Genomic DNA, 18,466 nt, shown 5'->3' with positions numbered 1-18,466 from the left:
TCAGGCTTTCTGCAGTGTCATTTTATGTACTTGATCTATTCTTACAAGAAAGTATGCGTGTCTGTGTATTCTGAATAGGACTTTAGAGTGTGCGCACCACACACTCCGTTTTATTTGAAATGAATCCCTGTTCTTCAGTTGATGGTCATAACATCAGCATATGCAAATATTGCCCTCTATAGCTCATGAAAATTGGCAATTTCTTAAATGATAAATAACTAAATCGTATTGCTTTATTAACCTTCCTGCTTCCCCAAATTTGCATGAAAATGCACCATTTATCCACTCTTTTTTTTCAAAATTTTCTCAGTATGAAAACCCACGAACGCCTCTGTAGGTTGTTCGGGCTTGCACGCTACACTCGCTCACCACAGTGCAGTACGGCAATAATTTTACGCCATACCGCTTTCAAATTTCACCAGCCACCACTGGTGATAAGGTATTTATTGTGGTATTCAGTATAGGTAGGTGGATGATGAGAAACGGTTAATGGGCTGTTGGGGTCTTGAGCTCCGGGTACAGTTCATCAGGATGAGGGAATGGTTGAGTCTTGGATTCCTCCTCGCCGGTGGTGGTTCCCCAGGATACTGAGAGGGAAGACAAGAAATAAGTGGCGGTAAGTACTCTGGTCTATAGCACTCTTTTGTGATACCCTTAACCTTTCTGTGTGTTGACAGTGCTGTACAGTATGAACGACGGCGTGACACATGAGGGAGGGGCGTGCAGGGATGAGAGAAAAGGTCGAGAAATGAAAAGGGAAAAAAACAGTACAGACTGCTAGCCTTTTTGTGAGCCTAACAGAGAGGAGGGTAGGTCAGGGATGTAACGATAGGGGAATGCCTGGGTTGAAGGCTTATGCCGCTTCAAAGCTAATAAGGAACCTCAAAGCAAAAATAAAGGCACAAGAACAATCAGCCCGCAAGGATCCCAAGACATAATGGAAAGACTGACTTCCTTAAATAAATATGCAAGGAGCTGTTCTGTCACTACTCCGACAGTAAACCACCCGGGCTGTTCGGTTACTAACTGACAACAGCCCCGACTCAAACGTCCGTCCCCTTCTGCCCCCTCAGGTTCCCCGGTTGCTGCCTACTCACCGCCAATGCCGTAACTCTCCTGAGTTACAGCGGCAAGCTCGTGTCTCCCGGGGGTGTCTACCAGCCCTCGCTACACGTCTCCTGTTCTTCAGTGGCGGCGTTGGTGGTGTGGTCGGTCCTTGGGGTCCTTCTCCAGCTCGGCAGGGTGTCTCTGCGTCCTGGAGTCTTCTGGCTTTTTCCCTTTGTCGTCCTCGGTTCCACTGTCTCCGTCCTCTCCGAATTCCGTGTTCGCCCCGTCCTCTTGCGAGAGGTCCCTTTTCCACACCTCTCTCAGCCGTGATTGGTCGTCCCCATCGACGCTTTCCGCATCATCCTGTAGAGGAGAGGGCGTGAGGAGTTTATTAACCCCGCAGTTGCCGGACCCTTTTTCCTTCACAGGCGAGTGCCATGCCGCTGGGTATGCGTCACTCGACCCCCATCCAGGCTTTTCCTGACACAAATGTTATGTTTCATAAAGTTATGGGTTCCATAATATTTTTATGATGTCTCTGCTCTCAGAAACTAAACCTACTATAGATCAAAGAGGGGTGGGAGGGTGTTTGCTTGTGCAAATACGTATACATAATCTTCGCTGAAACTTGTAATGTGATGAGGCCTTTTCTAAATCCCATTTTTAACAAACCCTAAAAATATTTTTCTAATTCAGCCTTTCCAATGCATCAATGTACATGTGTCTGCTTTGGAAGCTCTGCCTGAATGTTACAGCCAGGCTTGGAAGGACTATCGCTGTGCCAATTGGACCAAGTGGTAGGGCTTTTGCTTTACCATGCAAAAGAGCAGAATGTAGATTTCTAGGCCTCTAGGTGAAGACTTCTACCAGCTCTGACACTTCAGCGAGCTTCACTTTGAACTATTGTTGATGGTCAAAGGAGAGAGGAGAACACTTATGCTAGTAAATATCAATGTCAGCCATCTTGGAATTGAAGGAAAGGGAAACCAAGCCAAAGTTCCCATGATGAGTGGAGGTATTGGAGAGCAGCCATGGATCCAGGGGACTGTTTGCTTAGCGGCAGGAACCGCACCCTACGAATAAGCGCCAGGCATGCGGTTCTTCAGTCCGGGCACACTCCTGCAGCGCGTAAAGTTTTGGAGGGCAGCCCTGACCCCAGGGGACTGCTTGTTTATCAGTAGGAGCCGCATCCAACCAATCGGCGCAAGGTAGGTGCTTCTTCAGACCAGGCGCACTCCCGCAGCGCGGGAAGTATTGGAGAGGAGCCGCTGCCCCAGGGAACTGCTTGTTTAGCGGCAGGAGCTGGACCCCACCAATCAGCGTCAGGCAAGCGCTTCTCCTGACCGGGTGCACTCCCACCCGTCTTTGCTTGGAAGAGGCTGGACTTAGGATGACCAACTGGCATGGGTCAAATTCAGGAAGGTGAGTGCAAAAATTCAGGACAATGGGTCAAAATTCTGGACCAAAATTCAGGACAGAAGGTCAAAATTCAGGACAAAACGGGACAAACGGTAAGTTTTACAGACACATCAGAGGAAGTCGCGCAATAGTATATAAGTAATTAAATAGACAACCAACATAAGTACAAGTCAAAATAAGTTTATATTAGGTTGAGACTCTGCAAAGAAGACAACACCTCTCCTGTGGCCAGCGACTTCCAGAAACCCGAAGAAGATCTCCCTAAGACAGCTGTCCTGTCCAGAAGAATCCAACTACTAGGACTACGGATCCAGCTGGAACCACGACTCCTGCCCACTCTGCACCCGACGGCCATGGACTGAGTCCGAGTGGCTCACCTGTCCAGTGAAGTCTCCCTAGTGATACAGACCTCAAGTCCAGCGTTGGCTGATCCCTACAGCCTAAATCCAGAGGCTCCCCTGACCGCAACACTCTCTGGTAAGAAGACTTCAACATCCAAAGGCACCCATGCACCCGAAGCCTATGCGCCTTAAGGAGCTGAATCAATGGTGCCCCTATGACCACCCCCATTTCTACTTACCTCTGCTGTTGTTGGTCTTCCTCCTGCAACATCCGGTGCAACGCCTGCAGCCTGTGTGTTGAAAGCGGTGCTTGACCTGACCCCCAAAGCTTGGCCCCTGCAGCCGATTTACTTACCTGCAAGTAGTGTGGCTTTGAGCACCCCCAGTCTCCATTGAAACGCATTGGGCTGAACTTCGGTATTGCGCTGTGCCACTGGTGGTGCAGTGTTGGTACTCACCTGACCCTTGCTGATCTTTGGTCCCAAAGACTGGAATTGTAAGTTGCGTACATGATTGTTTTCCCCCATAGGATAACATTGAACTGTTCAGAAATTGCACTGTGCCGACTTTTGAAAGTGAAACTTATTTTTAATTAATAACTTACTTACCTTATTGCGAAGATCTTGGTCTTAAAATAAAATACAAACAACGCTTACTTTTTAAAAATTGGTGTGTATCCCCTTTGTGAGGCGTGTGTCCGTTACAACGTGGCCTTAGAAGATTTGGGGATTAGTGCACACCAGTCATGTTATGTTAGACATTTCTAATTGTGCTCTTCGTTCTCCATTAACTAGCAATGTTTAAATAAAAACTGTACAGAAACATGGATTTCAATAAAATTAAATCCTTAAGTTTATATACTATGCCTTCCTGCCAGTTTATCCCACATCAGACTTAGGGCCTGGGGCACTTCATATGCTACTGGAATAATAACTACTGGCAGGGACAGCTTTACTGCTGGTTACACCCGGTGTGAAAATCTTTGTCGGTGCCCCCACCCCCAAGACTGCCTTCTCTAAAGATTCCCTCAATACCCCCATTCAAGAGTGCCCCTCAAAAATCTATACCCTCTCCCATGTGTATTTAATTTCTTTTATAGTATTACTAATCCCAATATAGAGTGCCAAGAGCGCTTCACATCACACATATTATTCAGAGACAATGATTTGTGTGTGTAAGTCAATGTTATTTAAGACAATGAGGGCTGCAAGACATAGGAGTTACATGCCATTCATACTGGTAGGCATTATATACAGGGCCACTGGAATTATGCGGCAGGGTTCATTTTTGTTTTAATTTTAATACATAGGAATCCTATCATGCAAAGATTTCCCCTCATCAGTGCCACCTTAATAACTAAATACATAAATAAGCAATGGAAAACTGACCAGTTAACCTTTGTGAAGGGCTTTTAACTGCGTGTGACACATCTTGCCAATTGTTTAGAAACTTTTGATCCATTTGAGCTAGAAACAATTTCTTTTCTGCTAATAACTGCAGATTATTCAACAGATAATGGGTTATGTGGCAAACCAATAATTTTGAGGAAAAAACTGCAGCCACAAAAGTGCTCAATTCCATTTGCCCTAATTATATGTTAAGCTTGTTTTGCCTGGAGAAATACAAACTCAGGGTTCAAAACATAACATTGTGGTTGGGGGTTGTCCTTACTAATACATCTTTATTATTTTCCAAAGGAACCCATTGAATCATCTACGTTAAAACAATTCTTTGAGCAGCATGTTACACTTTGTGATTTGCAAGAGGCACATTGTCCCTCTGCTCTACTTTATGATGAGTCAAAACTGGGATTAGTCAAAGTTCAGATATCTCTCAAGGAGATACATTAATCACTGGAGTTAAATTGACATTTGTATGATGGTCTTATAATTGCAGGCAGGCAAAGAACTTTGAAGTCTTTGCCATTAGCCCTGTATTTCAAAGTAAAGCGCGCACCCTGAACCCCAAACATGGCTCCTGTTTTAGTGGCACAAAAGTTGAAATTAGTTTATTGTTCATTAATTCTTCTGAACACCGTACAGAATGTTACTATTAAGTAGGTTAGCAAGAACAGTTTTAATTATTAAAAATCGAAATAACAAGTCTGCCTGTCTCCCAAAGGTTATCCAATCCTGCCATGCCCTAGGCTGCTGTAACTGCAGCATGGCCCATTGTCATTCTGTATGAGAGAATCGCCACAGACAGAATGACAATGGGACTAATTGGCAGGTCCGGGAGGAGCTGCTGAAGCCTCTTCGTTGCTTCAAAGAAATGCGAGCTGGCCTCCAACAGTGAGTGTTGTAGAACTCATGGAGCTTCTCAAAGGGGGCATAGCAGATTCCTGCAAACCCCAGAATTTCGGACAAATGACGTCCGTAAAAAGAATGATTACGGACAACAGACTAGACAACAAAATAACGGCCCGTCCGTGAAATTTACTGGCGGTTGGTCACCCTAGCTGGACTGGGCCACCCCTCTTGGCTCTCTGTCCTGTTAGTGCTCTGTGAATCTTTCTTGGCTGGTGTGTTGTTCTTTTTTTGCCATTGACCGAGATATACAGGGGGAATAATGGGCACATGCAAGTTACCTAGGGACAGAGACAAACCTTCTGGAGACACCACGCTTGATTCTTTCCTGGCCCGTGCATTTCAGTGTAATAGCCAAAGAAATTGATTTTGCAGAGAGACGCTTATCATTAGATGTAGGAGAGGGCCCTAATAGTCTCTTATTGAGACAGCTGGCCTCATTTTAGAGCAGTTAGTGAGGACCCCCCTGCAATCTGCGACCTGCTGTCCACTGTGTCTGATGTTCAAGCTCAATCATCATTAATAATTAGCTTTCCTGATAATTCGGACCTCATGAATGTTAGTGACAGTGGGCCCTCCGCTAAAAGGAAACGTAAACCCAAGCAAGGGGGCAGACACGCAACATCCAAAGGCTCACTAATGGGTCTGCTGAGTCTATTGAGCCCACTCTGCTGCAGTCTGGTCTGGCATTTTCAACTGCAAATTGTGTAATATCTGAAGCGCCATATATTGACTGGAACTGCGTTTTCGAGAAATTTCATTCTTTGATGGCAGGGTGTGTTACTCCTTTAGTAGACCGGCTACATCGCCTAGATGATACTATTACCCAGTTAACAACAACCTGCAGAAATTTGACGGCCCTTCAGGCCCCTGCTCAGCCACCAATGCTCAGCGAAGTCAGGCCTTTTACCTCAAGCACTGACTCTACCCTAAATTTACTACCATCTCAGAGTGACGTCTGCCAATAATGTCCAGCCCCCTTCCTTGCATGCTGTGGGTGCTTTGAGTTCAATGGAGGGGGGTGGAGGAGGCTGACGGAGAGACCCAGAGACGCTCATGGATTGCATAACCAAGGATCTAACTCACAGGCCCGGTCTCTCCATAACCAGACCTGCTTGAATCTTCCACCTGACTGTTGGATTTATGTGGCCATCTTGACTGGAGTACCGAATTTAAATGCCCATAGGGAGGCGTCTTTACTCCGCTCAAAAAAGTCTGTTATCGGCTGTCCTGGCATAGCAATTTTAATATTACTGAATACACAATATTCTGTTTGTTAGGAGGGTTGGGGGGGTTGTCCTTTGACAAAACATTTGAGAGGGGACTGTGTTGTTATTAATTGTAAAAAAAAAACAGGTCTGGCTCTCAGTATAATCCAAGCAGCACTAGGAGGCAGCTGTTGGGAGCTGACATTAACATTGTCCCCTTATGCTTCTTTTTAAAACACTTGCTATCTAGGCAGGTGGCTGGGCGTGGGTCTTTGCCATCTAGGGCTGATGAATCAGACTGATTCACTGTTCCCACCTCAAATAAATTCCTCCCCTTGTCAGAACTGGATGACATTGATTGACGCCCAAACACAATAGATATCGTTAGAGAGTCCTTTATTCAAGGGTCAGAGGAATTGGACGACTCCCTTAACTCTTCAGCTTTTACAACTACTGCTGGCCGTATTCCTGTAAACCACGGAACCCCTAATAGCGTTTCCACTAGTGACTACATGGCTCCCACTACTAAGCTGGTCTCCTGGAATCTTGCTGGATAAATGTCCAAACTTTCCCATTTAAATTGGTGCCAATTTATTGATAGGTTTGAAATCAGCCTTTTTCAGGAGACAGGGTCTCTGTCCCACTCCAATCCGAGCACACTAGTGTAGTCGAAAGTCAATAATGTTGTAAACAGGAAAACTGTACAAGTGTCCACTTTAATCCAGAATTATCAGTTCGGGTCACATGAAATCCAAGATCGTAGATTTCACATGTAAGACTGGTAATCTTTTTTGTACAGCCAATATTCCATCCAATTCATAAGTGGAACATGCAGTCAGCATACATTAATTCAGCAAGTAACATGGTTCAGCCGATACATGTTTTGTTGATCGTCGATTAATACCGGCTCCGTGTGATTGATACTATAATATAGAATTGATATATTTTAGAGTAAAAGAATAATAATACGGAGAGTATTCCTCGTGTATTTATGGTGTGGACCAATCTCTAATCTGAATGGAACATCCAGAAGGCACTTTGGAATCCCGGTTTCCACCAGCACCTTCCACAAAGACTCCCTGAGTACTTGGTCAAAAGTGGATTGAAGATCCACAAAATAAATTCATGTATAAATGACCGCCCCCCAGAGTAACATATTTCCAATGAAGGAGCAGGAGCCGAAACACCTAGTTGATGGTACTAATACCACCACTAAAACAAGCTAGCAATGAGTCAGTAATCCAGTCAAGCAACCTATCCAAGATGATCCAGCTGAAAAGTTTTTTGAAACTATCAATAAGGCAGAAGGACCCTATATTTTGATGGAATGGCCTTAGAACCCTTTTTAAAGATCTGAATTATCTCTGCCCGGCCCATGTGGGAGGTTATGAAGTGCCTCTCTTTATGGCATTAAAGAACAATTTAAAAAAAGGACACCAAATATCCTTTTCAGCCCTGAAAAGATCCCCAGGGATCTTATCCAACCTAGGAGCTTTGTTCGGGGTAATCCAGTCTATTGCTTTGCTGATTTCAACACTGGAAATAAGACTATTATCTTGAACTGCAACTCCTGCACTACAGCCAAGAACTAAGTGCACCAGCCCAGCTGTTCCGCTCTGGAGAGATTCCGACCCTGTGGTGAAAAGGTACAGCTGTAAGAAGTGGTCAAACCAGTCAGCTGCAGAAAAAGAGCGCCATTCATGTGGAATCCAATCGCAACGAGAGACAAATGCTGCAATGGCATTAAGCAAGAAATACATTTCCCACCAAAGAGACCAATTGATTTATCATCTTTGACTAGAGATATCTTGTGTGGAAATCCCAGCTATCCTTCGATTCTTTGATCAAGGGGTCAAGAAATTGCACAAGATTTACGTTTGTCCTGAAGATGGTCTCATTGACTTGATGCAACAAAGACCGAAACATCAATGACTAATCCATTCTTCTTTTTAGTGATTATTAAATTGACTTATCCGTGAGTACTGAATCCTATGTTTAAGACATACTCACTGTACTGCTCAGTGAAGATGGATAGCCACACATTGATAACCAGGATAATCATTTTTCATTTCTGATCTATAGGTTCTCTATTATCAATGTTTTTTGAGTTTTCTCGCTGTTTTTCTTATTTATATTTGAAATATACTTTTCTTCTTTGGTTCACCCAGTTGTAATTGATTTACTAGTTTATTTTGAATAAATTCAGTTTGATTTATTCTATTGAGTATCATTGGATTTCACTTCGTAGACATACATATAGAATTTTTCAATATAATTTTTTTGAATAAATCCTTAGTAGGCATCTTTACCCTTCTCCCTTTTAGAAAGTGGGCACTTTCTTGCTTAACCATCCTGTGTGCCTCTGCCTTTTGTGTATTCCCTATCTGAAAGAAACAGTTAGTTATAGATTGCATACCTTAGAATTACCCCCAGGTTTCAGACTGGATCCGGAAAGTTTTTTCGTCAGCACTACCCCTGCACGTCGGAAGGTAGCGTCAGTCGACTCCTTGATGATGTCGCGGTAGCTACTTAGATGCCACCCTCGCAAGCTGACATCAGTTCTTTCTTTTTCCGCGCCAGCAAATGCAGATCCGGAGAAAGCGGTACCTCCAGTCACTTTTTGACTGACTTTTTCTCGACTTTTGTTGACTTCGTTTTTTGAGTCACATTGACTCCTGGTGCACGAGGGATGCTCTGCTTCAAGGCTTGCGGTTCCTGTAACCGACTCATGTCGGTGACGGATCCGCACCGCGTGTGCCTCTACTGCCTGGAGCACGACCACGACCCCAAGTCGTGCTCCGGCTGCCGGACCATGGCCCGAAGTCTTTGCGGGAGCAGTCCTGAAAGCTACTCGAAGCCGGGCAGTCGGCTCGGCACCGCTCAAGGTCCCAGTCGCGTAGGAGGTCGAGGGACTGGTTGTGGAGCCACCACCATTCTTCCTCCAAGTCTTCGCACTCGGGGTCAGGTAAGTCGAAGCACAAGAAGAAGTAGAAGAAGCGGCTTCGCTCTTCGACTTCTCCCCGTCCGTTGCCTGATGCGACGAGGGATGCGGGTGGTGCAGAGCCCGTAGGGTCGGCTCCGAGCTTCCCTCCCTTCCCGGGACCCGGAGCAACCCCTGCCCAGCTTCGAGCTTTCTACGAAGTGATGCATGCCATCTTTGGGCTGCCTGACTCCGCCGGCGCACCCTCGGGCCCCGCGGACTCGGCTGGGGGCCTTGGGCCTTCGACGCTGGCGGCTCCAGCCTCGGCACCGCAGGGTCCCCTTGGATCCAGGCCTGGATCCAGATCGGCACCGGTCGGCGTCATAACACCTCCACCGGCACCACGTCCGCAGCCGGTGTTGGCTGTGTCCCCAGCTGACGTCGACTCCAGCCTCCACCTCGAGGTAGACACGGAGCTGGGCCGACATCAACCAACGCCGGATCTGATGCCGACAGGTACTTTTGTGCCTCTGTTCTACCCTGGCTCTTTGAGACCAGATTGGCAGCCAGAGGAAGGTGAGGAGGACTGGGAGGGGTCTTGGGACCCTTTAACTGACCAGCTAGGTTATGAACCAGACTGGCGAGAGGAACTGGGGGAAGCCAGTGGTCTGGATACCTCCCCAGACCTCGGCATGTTGTCTCCTCCTACCGTGGCTACGGAGGAGGGAGCGTCATACGCAGTGGTGTTGCATAGGGCTGCCGCAGCTCTCCATCTCGAGCTACCTACGGTGGCTGTCAGGACTAACCTTCTGACTTAGGTGCTTCAACCGGCAGCGAGCTCTTCGGAGCCCCTGCTGCCGTTTAATGAAGCCCTCATGGACGTCCTTTTGGGCACCTGGTCCAGGCCCAACACAGGGGCTCCTGTAGACCGGATGATTGCCCGACACCACCGCCCGGCCCCGGGCGACCCCACTTTCCTCTCCCAACACCCCACCCCTGAGAGTTTGGTGGTCCAAGCCTCCATGTCCAATGGCGCATTCCCTAACTCACCACCCGATAAGGACTCCAAAAAGCTAAACCACCTTGGGAAGAACATTTTTTCTTCCTCCAGCTTTAGACTGCGGTCGGTAAACACTGCATGTCTGTTGAGCCGTTACACCCACTCTGTGTGGGATACGGTAGTGCAGGTGCTGCCACAGTGCCCGAAAGAGGCCCGGGCCATGCTCTCCCATGCAGTTGCCGAGGGGAGAGACGCAGCGAAGTTTATCATCCACTGTGGGCTGGATACCCCCGACTCACTAGGCAGGACGATTTCTACGTCGGTAGCCCTTCGGCGCTACGCCTGGTTGAGGTCGACTTGTTTTTCGGGGGATGTCCAGTCCACTCATATGGTCATGCCCCATGATGGCTGTCATCTTTTCGTCCACAGGGCAGACAACGTGCTAGAGCACTTTAAGGACTCTTGAGCTATGGCCAGGTCCTTGGGCCTCTCCACCACCTGCCCTGCGCAGTCTGCCTTTCGCCCGTTTCGTGGATACGGAAGGGGTGCCCCACCACGTTCCCTCCAGGGCCACAGGCTGGCTTAAGTTGGTCACCACCAGTGCGGCCGGGGACGTGGGAACCACCGCCATGGTTCTGGGGGCCAGCGGGCGGGCCAGTCCACCACAGCCCCCTCTGCAGCAGCCTCCAAACCCTCCTAGTCCAACCCTTCAGAGCCACCAAATGCCAGTGAGCAGCAGGATTCACCTCCCCCACTGGTGCACCATCACGTCGGAAAGGTGGGTTTTGCAGATAGTCCGAAGGGGGTTGCTCCCTCCCCTTCAAGACTGCCCCTCCATCCATGCCACCTCAGTACCATTACATGTCAGAGGATCATCTGTCTGGCCCTCTTGGTCATGGGAACCATTGAGCGCGTTCCTGTCCCAAAAGTAGGTCGTGGTTGCTATTCCCACTACTTTCTGGTGCCCAAGAAGGACAAAGGCCTGCGTTCTATTTTGGATCTCAGGAACGTTAACCGCTTCCTCCGGAAGGAGAAGTTCAAAATGTTGATGCTTGCTCAGGTCCTGTCTGCCCTCGACCCTGGAGACTGGATGGTAGCATTGGACGTGCAGGACGCTTACTTTCATATCCCCGTCCTGTCGGGCCACCGTTGCAACCTGTGGTTCACAGTAGGCCACCAGCATTTTTAGTTTACCGTGCTCCCATTTGGCCTGACCAGTGCCCCTCGGGTATTCACGAAAGTGATGACAGTGGTTGCAGCTCATCGGCACAGATCAGGGGTTCCAGTCTTCCCCTATCTCGACGACTGGCTGTTAAAGGCGGGCTGGCCCCAGGCTGTCGTCTCCCACATCCAGACTACAGCCGACCTCCTGCATTTGCTGGGGTTTTCCATCAACGTGCCGAAGTCACCCCTGATTCCCTCTCAGAAGATCCTCTTCAGCGGAGCGGTTATGGACACAACGCAGTTTCGGGGTTATCCTCCCGAACAGCGAGTCTGGGATATTCCGGCTATGATTCCGATCTTTCAGCCTCTATCCCGGGTTTCGGTCAGGATGACCCTGAGGCTGCTGAGCCTCATGGCCTCCTGCATCCTGCTGGTAGATCGTGCCAGGTGGCATATGCGGGCTCTGCAGTAGGACCTGAAGTTCCAGTGGACACAGCATCAGGGGAATCTGTCCAATTGCGTCCAGATCTCAGAGGGCACTGCACAACAATTGCAGTGGTGGCAAACGAACCAGGATTGGGTCAAAGACAGAACCCTCTCCCTTCCCCACCCAGAACACACAGTGGTGACAGATTCATCCCTTCTGGGATGGGGCAGCCACATGGGAGAGGTGGAGATCAGAGGCCTCTGGTCTCCGGCGAAGTCCGGGTTCCATATCAACCTTCTGGAGCTTCGGGCAATCCGTCTTGCACTCAAAGCATTCCTTCCCTCCATCTGGGGAAGAGTAGTGCAGGTGTTCACGGACAACACCATCGCCATGTGGTACTGCAACAAACAGGGTGGGGTCGTGGACCCTATGTCAAGAGGCCCTCCGTTTCTGGACATGGCTGGAACATCAGGGCATATCCCTGGTGGCTCAACACCTGGCTGGTTCACGGAACGCCAGGACGGACAAACACAGCCGCAGGTGCCAGATGGATCACAAATGGCGAATTCACTTGGAGGTGCAAGGTCTCTTTCAGCAGTGGGGAGAGCCTTGGTTAGATCTATTAGTCACCGAAGAGAACACGCAATGTCAGCAATTCTGCGCATTGAAATTTCGAAGGCAGCCCTCGCTAGGTGACGCTTTTCGTCGCGAGTGAAGTTGCAGTCTTCTATACGCCTTTCTGCCTATACCACTTCTGCCCAGAGTGCTGAAGAAGATTAGCGCGACCGGGCCCAAGTCATTCTTGTGGCTCCCGATTGGGCACAAAGAGTCTGGTATCCCGAGCTGCTCAACATGGCCATCGATCCTCCAATCCGACTGCCTCTTTGGGAGGATCTTCTGTTGCAGCAGCAGGGGACGGTCCTCCACCCGAACCTGCCTAGCCTTCACCTCCTTGCGTGGAGATTGAGCGGCGGCAGGTGACGTCGTTTGACCTGCCTCCCGAAGTCTGCAATGTTATCTTGGCAGCCAGGCGTCCCTCCACTAAGACAGTATACGCCTGCTGATGTAACAGATTTGTGGCATGGTGTACAGCAAAGGCTGTGGATCTCCTTTCCGCCCCTCTTTCTGAGGTTCTCTTGTTTCTCCTTTCCTTGGCCCAGATGTGCTCTTCTCTGGGCACTTTAAAGGGCTACCTCTCGGCCATCTCATACTTTCCTTAGACTTTCTGATCAGCCTTCTCTTTTCAAGTCCCCTGTTGTAAATAGATTCCTTAAGGGCCTTACTCATCTTATTCCTCCTGTTCCCTTCGTAATGCCCCAGTGGGACTTGAACTTGGTTCTTATATATCTTATGTGCGCTCCCTTTGAGCCGCTACATAACTGTCCTCTCAGACTTCTCACTTTGAAAACTGCTTTTCTGGTGGCCATCACCTTTGCATGCAGGGTGAGTGAGCTACAAGCTCTTTCTGCCAAGCCTCTCTTTCTGGCTGTCCATCCGGACAAGGTCGTCCTTAGAACTAGACCTTCCTTTCTTCACAAGGTGGTTACTTCTTTCCACATTGGCTAAACCATCCCTTTGCCCACCTTTTTTCCGCCTCCGCATCCTTTGAAAGAGGAAGTGAGGCTCCACCGTCTGGATCCAAAACGTGCGCTTTCCTTCTACTTGGATCACACCTAACAATTCCGGGTGGACTACCAGCTCTTTGTTGGTTACGTGGGCGCTAAGAAAGGTCAGGCTGTGCACAAACGGACCATCTTCAGGTGGGTCGTTCTGTGCATCAAAGCCTGCTATTCTTTGGCAAAGAAGGAGCCTGCAGTGGAGCTGCGCGTCCATTCCATCAGGGCGACGGCAGCTACTACTGCTTTGGGACGAGGAGTCCCCCTAAATGACATCTGTCAGGCAGCTACGTGGGCATCGCTGCACATGTTCACCAAGCACAACTCCTGGACAGCCAAGTCCGGAGAGACGGCTTCTTTGGCCGTTCTGTTCTCCAGGACTTTCTGGTGTGAACTTGGTTCACAGACCTACCTCCGGGGTTGGTATTGCTGGGGTATCTATTCTAAGGTAAGGAATCTATAACTAACTGTTTCTTTCAGATGAACAAGTTACTTACCTTCGGTAATGATATATCTGTAAGAAACATAGGTTAGTTATAGATTCCTTATCGCCCCACCCATCCTTCCCGTTCTGCGAACTGACTTCTAGGGTTAAGGATTTCCTTTCAGGGCCCTAGTTTTGTGCACCATTGGTCAGTGTCTTGCATGGCTCTGCGCTCTGGTGTGGAAAGTCGTGTACAGAACTGACGTCAGCACGCAAGGGCGGCATCTAAGTAGCTACCGCAATGTCATCCCGGCGACCACGACGCCGACGATAAACGCTGAGTCGACTGACGCCACCTTCTGACGTGCAGGGTTACCGCTGACGAAAAAACTTTCCGGATCCAGTCTGACGCCTGGGGTAATTCTAAGGTAAGGAATCTATATCTAACCTATGTTTCTTACAGATATATCGTTACCGAAGGTAAGTAACTTGTTCGTCTGGGTTTAGAGTGACAAGAGCAGGGGGAGTGCATTCACACTAGACAGACACAAAGGGGGTGGGTTGGAGGTGTGTCCTGCCTTTCCTGGGTGACTCCTAGCCAGGCTGAATAGTCCTGGCTGCATTTATAGTAGTGGGAGGAGTTGTTGCTTGCACCTGAATGGACTGTGGCTGCCTCTCACAAAGCTGTCTCCACCTCCTGTGGTGAACCTGGCATGAGCCAGACTGAACTGGTTTATGTCTGCCAGAGGAACTTTGCTTCTACCAACTTCAAAGGAAAATGTGGTATAAATATTGGGGCCCGACCCCAGAACTGTAGATTACTGCTGGACTAAGGAACCTGCCATGAAGAAGAGCGGGAAGAGCTGTGAGGAGAGACTTCCACTTTGCTGTGTGCCTTGCTGGGTTGGCCTGCAGTTGCTGCTTCTGTCTTGGCCAGGAGAAGGACCGGACTGTTCTTTCTGCATTCTAAGTATTTCCGAGGGCTTGATGTAGAGCTTGCCTCCTGTTGGAAGTCTCAGGGAAATCAAAGACTTCACCCTCTTCTGGGTACAGGTTTCTGGAACTGGATGTTTCAGGTGCCACAGAGGAAAAGGGTAACCCGACGCCATCAGTAATGCCGCTGCCGGCTCCGTGGCCTGAAGGCACCGCATAGGGCACCGCCGCATTTCGCACCGCAACCCTGGTCTCACCGATTATGCCGGCCGACGCTGCCACTGAGCTGCTGCTTGCACTGTGACCCTTGGGCACCGCACTCCACACTGCCTCGCTTCATACCGCCAACTAGGTCTCCCCGACAATGCCATCACCGACGCTGCTACCTGCACTGTGACCTGTAAGCACCACTCGTGGAGAACACGGAGCACTGTCCCTCTTCGCACCGCAGCCCTGGTCTCACTGACGCTGCTGCTCCAAGCTGACATGGACTCCGCTGCCTGCACCGTGGTATGGGGGCACCGCTCGTAGGTTACTCGACGCACCGCCCCGTCCCTCACTGCATTCTTGGCCCACCGATGGCAGCCCCATCGACTCCAGATCGTCAACCAACGCCGCTGCCTGCACTGCGACCTGTGGCCCCCGCACACCGCATTGCCCTGTCTCGAACCGCAGCCTTGGGTCTACTGACGACAGCGATTCAGCAACGACGACACCGCTTCTTGCACCATAACCTGTCAGCACCGCAACGAGCACCGCCCCACTTCACACCACAGCCATGGACTCACTGATGCCGCTGGATGACCGTCACCGAGCCACTGCCTGCACTGCGACCTGAGGGCACAACAGGTCACACCGCTATACTTCAGACCACAGCCCTGACTCCTGCCTGCGCTTCTGCAACGCGTGTGACTTTAAGGGCCCAATGACTCCTGCACCGATTCCCGGAACTGATGCCTGCTGACACCGCTCCTCCGGAGCCCACCGCAAGGTTTGACACCCTGCATCTCCAAAGGTACTGTTTTACGGGTCCCCCCAACACCATGGATGGCCCGCGACACAGCGGTCGGCCAGAACTATTGGATTTGTTTGCTCACGACGCCGTGATAGCCCCGGGCGGAGCTATCGACTTCAAGTATATAAAGTCCATTTTTACTTTATTGGTATTGTGTATTACTGTATGTTTGATTTTTATTGTTTTGGTCTTGTTCTACACAGATAAATATTGGGCATTTTTCTAAAACCGGTGTGGTGTCCTTTTGTAGTGTTTTCACTGCATTACTGCTAGTTATGTGCAGGCGCTTTACACACTTCCTCTCAGATAAGCCTTACTGCTTGTGCCAAGCTACCAAGGGGGCGAGCAGGGGTTATTTTAGGTGTGCAATCCCCTTATCCTTACTGGAGTTGTGGATCCTGCCTGGCTTAGGGGCATACACTAGGCAGCTAGAAAACCCATTTCTAACAGTTCTTATATGTAAAAATGAAAAAGAAAGATGTAAACAAAGAAAGTACGCGAATATGCATCAATCAGCGATGTATTTAGAGGGGAGCAAATTGGATGGCTTTCTCTCTGTGGCGATTGTGAACATGGAGGGGCTAAGGGAAGCTTAGGTTGGCAGGGAGAATACAATAACTGGCAATGCCAGTGGGTGATGTGAATGTAATTTTGAATGCAGCTTATTGCCACTGGGTTCTCTTTTGACATTGATATTAATGCGGGGAAAATCAGAAAGCATGTTGGGCGATGTAGGGGTACAACCCCCTTCAAAAGATGTAGAGGTGACACATGTAGTATGCCCAATTAATCAGATTATTTGTTTGTTTTGCAGAGGGCAGGTGTCTAAGAAATTATATGGGAGTGAATCACCCTCACAGGGAATGTTCTTGATGGGAAAGCTGAGGGTGGAAAGGTCTGGATGGTAATTGTCTCAGAGTTGAATAATTTTATCTTTTTTTGTGGTACTTGTACTGCATAGTGTTCAGCCAAACAGTTTCTTGGTGCCCAATTCAGCAGAATATGGGAGGCAAGCAGGGGCGTCTTAAGTGAAGCCTTATTTTTCTTCTGCAGTGAATAAAAAGCTGGCAAGGCACTGGGGTTTACAGATAGGAGGAGGAGCAAGTACTGAGAATGCCTAGACTCTTTCCTTCCCTGTGCCTCCCACTCAGTCTTTTCTCTTTCCCAGCGACCATGTGTTCTTGTCTCGTGGCACTTTCATTCCTGATTTAGTAGGTATTGGTGGAGTTCAGTTAACAGAAGTAATTTGTTATTTTATAATGCATGTGATGCAGAGGTCGAGGGTCAGCACACCCATGCTGTCCCCAGCCCAGTCCTTAAAGCCCAAATACCAAATGTCACACTCAGCCCTTTTTCTGCTGACAATATGTGCAGAGCAAACAGAACCTACGGTGAAATAGTGTGGTCTAGGAACAGACTTCCCTTCTGGGTTGGGACCACAGTCCCCAGCCATCATTTTCTGTATTTCTTTCCAGACCACTGCCCAAGAGAGGGTTCTCTGGTCTACTGACACCAAATAATTATTAAATGTGCCAACATGAGACAGAGAACCTGAAGGACTGCAACCTCCCCACGACCCATTGAGCATGATGTGAGTGAGGTGCGTATAGTTTGTGGACCTCATTGATGGGGAAATACTGGCACCCTCCCAGGAGCAAATGAATGATACTCACCAGAGATAGCAGGTTTGCTCAGAAATTTATTTATTGGTATCAAAAGCATGCATCATTGCTATGTGAATGCTTTTAATATTTAATATCAGTATCTAAGGAGAGTGATGTAACGTTTTGCACAGAAGCCTTTTTTTAAACTCTAGGCCTGTGTGCACATTTTACTGCTACTTTGAAAATTCGTTTTTTTGTTTTTTTCTTTCTGTGATGCCTACTCTTTTCCTATTTAGTGCCCTTTCCTAGGAAAAGTTAGTTTTAACATTACCATGTTACAAATATTTTTATTTTTTATTTTATATAGGTCTAGCTATACTCAAAGGTTTCAGAGCGCTTTATTTGTTGAGATAACATCTATAAGAGGGACATAAAACATGAACCTTCCTTAATACATCAATTATGTACATAAACAAACACAAAATATCTTCTATGAAACACAGGACAATGTATGCAAAGTCCATTCTCTTTTAAAATGGAATGCTAGGCAATTCTGCCTCAAGTTTTAATTCTGATTTTTTATCTTTGTTACTGCTTCACTTTCCATTGTAGCGCGCAGCAATTTAGCATATTTTATATAATTCATTCTTTGAAATTTAAAGTGTAATTCTTACCTTTAATCTGCAGGGCTATCTGGTGATTATTTGTTTTGAACCTTTTTTCCTCCTGCCAGTTTTTTAAACAATTTTCTAGTGGGATTACCATGATTTTCTTCTGAGATCCCCTCTCATGAAATATGTTTTGTTTACTCACAATGCGCACTTACCCTGAAAGATAAATACAAAAGGTCTCCTACAAAGGAAAAGTTGTTTGGTAGTGGATAGAATGTGTTAAAAAGAAGAAATTCAACAGTTATGGACCAGCCAGAGACATCACATAAAACCCATTTGCTCTCTAATACACTAATGCGCTCCATTTTTTATATAAATCAAAGAAACATTTCAAGGAAACATAGAAGTCCAGTACTGAAGATCAATACCCT

General features: G+C 48.1%; 1 long non-coding RNA gene across 1 annotated transcript; it reads right to left on the bottom strand.

Moving 5' to 3' along the window:
- Positions 1-448: 448 nt before the first annotated feature.
- On the bottom strand, positions 449-18,230 carry LOC146784234 (uncharacterized). Its single transcript, XR_014970673.1, has 3 exons — positions 18,099-18,230; positions 1,098-1,410; positions 449-587 (listed from the first exon to the last, which is right to left on the bottom strand). It is a non-coding gene; the product is annotated as an uncharacterized LOC146784234 (long non-coding RNA).
- Positions 18,231-18,466: the final 236 nt, after the last annotated feature.

The sequence above is a fragment of the Triturus cristatus genome, chromosome 11, assembly GCF_964204655.1.
Source record: "Triturus cristatus chromosome 11, aTriCri1.1, whole genome shotgun sequence".
Classification (NCBI taxonomy): Eukaryota; Metazoa; Chordata; class Amphibia; order Caudata; family Salamandridae; genus Triturus; species Triturus cristatus.
The sequence above is the reverse complement of the archived record's forward strand: the minus strand, read 5'-3'. Positions and strand labels throughout refer to the sequence as shown.